This window comes from Spinacia oleracea, chromosome 2 (genome assembly GCF_020520425.1).
Source record: "Spinacia oleracea cultivar Varoflay chromosome 2, BTI_SOV_V1, whole genome shotgun sequence".
In the NCBI taxonomy this organism is placed as follows: Eukaryota; Viridiplantae; Streptophyta; class Magnoliopsida; order Caryophyllales; family Amaranthaceae; genus Spinacia; species Spinacia oleracea.
The window spans coordinates 87,496,314-87,500,616 of NC_079488.1; the positions used below are offsets into that span (position 1 = coordinate 87,496,314).

The 4,303-nt window shown below is 40.1% G+C and overlaps 1 non-coding gene across 1 annotated transcript; it reads right to left on the reverse strand.

Moving 5' to 3' along the window:
- Positions 1-3,483: 3,483 nt before the first annotated feature.
- Positions 3,484-3,590, reverse strand: LOC130468215 (small nucleolar RNA R71). The gene has a single exon (XR_008928634.1). It is a non-coding gene; the product is annotated as a small nucleolar RNA R71 (small nucleolar RNA).
- Between the last annotated feature and the right edge of the window lie 713 nt (positions 3,591-4,303).

Below are 4,303 nucleotides of genomic sequence, written 5' to 3' on the forward strand. Positions count from 1 at the left end.
TCGATAATATATATCTAGAGAGTTGCTAAACTCAGTGGGAGCTTAGTGTTTGTTATTCAACAAACTAAGGCCCAAGTATAGATATATGTTTCATTGTGATTTATTCAAATGAGACACAAGGGTATTGTTTCTACCACGAATTTTTGAGAACATAATGTTTGGTTGCTCGAAATGATGTCCTTTTGGAGATTCGTTTCCAAAATGACAAGTGGGAGAAAATAGACCTCGAAAGTCTTCGAGGCGAACAACAAACATAAACGGACATTCCGGAGGCTTTTCGAAGTGCTTCAGAAAATCCGAACTTATTCTTTAAGGACTTTAGAAGTGGCTTTAAAGAATAGACATCTCTTAGAAGACTTTACAAGTGCTTCAAGGAGAACAGAATATTCAAAGGACTTTCAAGTGGCTATTGATATTCTATTGTTTGATGTTCTATACCCTAGTAGGCATAGAGTTCAAGTCACTGAAACTATGCAATTCTTCTATTAGATAGTAAAGAAACCTACAACTTGCAGTCAAACTAAAAGAAGTGACTTGTAAGAAAGCTATGACGAAACCCAGATTCCCTAAAATGGTTAGAGGCCATATATAGACTATATGTTTAATTGGTTAAAGGCCATAAAACATACTCAATGTTTTGATGACAAAATTGAAATTTTGTTGATTTGCAAGAATAGTTTCACACCTATTGGTTGCAAGTTTGTTTTAAGGATAAAAACCATCAAACATGGAATTGTGTTCACACACAAAGCTAGATTAGTTGCTAAAGGTTACAAGCAAATTCATGGCATGGATTGTGTTGAAACCTCATGCAAAATCGTAATGCTTAAGTCTATAATTCAAGCAATGATTGCATATTGGTACATATGGCAATTGGATGACAAAACGTATTCCTCAATCAAATGTTGGAATATAATATGTACATGGTATGTCATAGAATTTGTGGATCCAAATAAATGCTTGAAAAAGAAAGCTAGCTTATAAAATCTAAGTACAGATTTAAGCAAGCAATTGGGAAATGGAACTGTATTTTAAGTGAAGCTAATAAGCATTTTAGTTTCATAAAATATACATGATTCTTATAGATATATAAGAAGTTTAGTGGGAGTACTTACAACTTAATTGGTCCTATGTGTATTACACACATATCTCTCTATTGTGAAATAACATTCAAATGCTAATGACTTAGATTTGAGATTATTCATCAATAATGGACCATGGCGAAACTTAGTACATACTGGGTATTAAGATCTATTTACAAAGATCTTATGATATTGTTTTGGATTAAGTAATGGCATTGATATGTGCGTTTTATATAATATTTTCACCCCCGTCCCTTATTACTTTCATGCGTCAAATGAGCTCCTAGGAGCCATTTTAGTACTAATCTGTGTATTTTAGTGTGCCGTGAGTTTCAGGAATACTTAGTGAGAAATTGGTCTTGTTAGGCCCGTTTCTTGATGATTTAGGCCACTACAGGATCCCGAGGGAGTTCGGGACGACTTTTGTCGACTTACGGGAGCCCTGGATGTTCATGATCGAGCCCCGGAAGTTAGACTAGGTGTTGTGGACGAAGGGCGGATCACTTAGCCCTCCGCCCGGTGGATTGCCCCTCGCCCATCAGGCGAGCAAGCAGAGGAACAGTTCGTCAGAGGGCGCCCGACGGGCGGAGTTTCGCCCGGTGCCCACCGGGCGCCCATCAGAAGCAGCAGCAGAAGAAATCGCCCTCCGCCCGACGGGCGAGAGTCGCCCGACCGGGCGCGCGGAGAAGGTTTTCAGAGAATCGCCTTACGCCCGTCGGGCAGCCCTGCGCCCGTCGGGCGGACTTCGAGCTTTACGCCCGTCGGGCGGAGAGCCGCCCGACCGGGCGACGACAACCCAAGGCGCTGTGCGCGCGCGTCCTTCTTTATTTTTTCCGGTTTTTTTCTTATGTTTTTAGGCTAAACTATAAATATAGCCTTTGTTAATTTAGTTGGGCACTTCATTAATTCATATCCTAGTGTTAAAATACTTAGTTTTATTTCTCTAAGCTTAATTTTCTCTCTCTAATTTGTTCTAAACACTTAGTTTATTTTCAATCAAAAAAATCGAAGCTTTCATTTGCCATTGTTCTTCAGTTAGGTATTATTCCTTATTTCAATTCTTTGTTTAAGCTTTAATTATATTTTCAATCATGCCAATTGCTTTGCTTATGGTTAATATGTGTGAGTAGTTGATTTTCTAGGGTTTTGGGAATCCATGAACGAATGTGAAAGGATGATTAATTGTTGTTGATTGTTGGTTTAGCTGTTAATTCCTATTGATTGCCCTTATCTACTTTGCAATTAGATTTGCGCAGGTTTGATTGTATTAGTTTCGCAATATCAAATTAAGATTCGAGAGATGCAATTTGATGTTTAGGCTTGTTTCAATAGGTAGAATTGGGATTAATACGTAGCGAGAGCCCGTTAATTCTAAGTCTATGATTAGTATCGATTCGAGAGAGCATGCTAGTCTAATTAACTGTTTTATTGATTATTATCGATTGTTGTCATCCTGGAATGTTGTTCATCGGTGAACCTGTGCCCTAGACCTTTTAATATCTGATTTTTCCCCATTTTATTATCATCCTAGTTTCATTATACAAATCAACCTATATTCTTGTTTCCCAATAGTCTAGAATTGCCGATTAATAGTAGAAAGAACATTGTTTCCCTGTGGATACGATCCTTGCTTCCCTTGCTATATTTTTAGTTGGTGAACGTTAGGTTTATCTTTGATAGGAGTGCGATTTAGCCTGTCAAATTTTGGCGCCGTTGCCGGGGAAACGGTTTTATTTTCTGTTATTGATTGATTATCCTAGATTATTGTTTGTTACTACTCAAGGAACTCACGTTCCTTGAGACCGGATCTCACATTGTTTTGTAGTCTTTGTCTATGCCCAGGACCGTAGGTACTAGTAATCTTACTCCATTCGATCCTGAGCCCGAAAGAACCTTTCGTAGACGAAGAACTTTCATTGCACAGTGTGGGAATTACTCTGACTCTGATCATAATATTGGCGATCTTTTTCCTTCAGATACAGATTCAGTTTCAGAGATAGAGATGGGTGACGAAAATCTGATACCGCCACCTACCCCACGGCTTACGGACTATTCTAAGCCAAGTCTGTCCGTGCTGCCAAAGGCGATCATGCCTTCTATTGCAGCTGAGACCTTCAAGATTGAGCCCGCATTGATTAACATGATCGAGAGACGCCAGTACGGTGGGGAACCAGGTGAAGATCCGAATCTTCACATTCAGTCCTTTATCCAATATTGCTCCACCATCAAGCAAAAGGGATTGACTCCGGAGCAGACTATGGAGATACTTTTCCCGTTCTCTTTGAGTGGGAAAGCTAAACTGTGGATTAATGGGTTGAATCGGGCGGCTTTGAAAATCAATAATTGGGAATCCTTGGCTCTTGCTTTTTATGTTAAATATTTTCCACCTGAGAAAACGGCTCGTCTGAGGGGTCAGATATTAGGTATCTCACAACAAGCGGATGAGAGTTTGTTCGAGGTTTGGGAGAGATTCAAGGATTTGCAAAGAGAATGCCCGCACCATGGTTTGGAAGATTGGTTTTTGATTCAGCAGTTTTATAATGGTCTGGGCAATGAGTCTAGATGTTTGTTGGATTCAGCTGCCAGTGGGAGGTTCATGCAACTTGAGGTGCCTAGAGCTATGGAGGTGATTGAGGAGATAGCCATTCACAATGCCCAGTATGGAAATCCTAGAGGTCTATCTAACAGGGGTGGTAAGCATGATTTAAATTCTATTGAACAATTAACTGCCCAATTGACTGCTTTACATTATAAATTCGATAATATGCAAGCGGCCAATGCTCAATCTGCCCAACCTGTTAGTGTAGCTGCTATGAGTGCCCAACCTACTACTGTTTGTGAAAGTTGTGGAATGTCTGGTCATTATGCACAGGAATGTAGAAGCTCTATTGAACAATGTAATGCTTTTCAATCCTACAAACAAAACAACCCATTCTCCAACTCTTACAATGAGGGCTACAAAAATAACCCTCTGCTTTCCTACAGGAGCAACAACATCCAAAACCCTCACCAAGTTCAACATCCACCACCACAACCATATCAACCCCCACACCAACAATCTTACCAACCCCGAAACAACTACAACCAACAGTCTAGTGGGCCACCTGGGTTCTCTAGACAACACACATCACCCCCACAACCACAACCTCAAGCCACACAGCCTGACCCTATGCTAGTAGAGATGAGAAACATGATGCTACAAATGCAAAAATCTCTAAGTG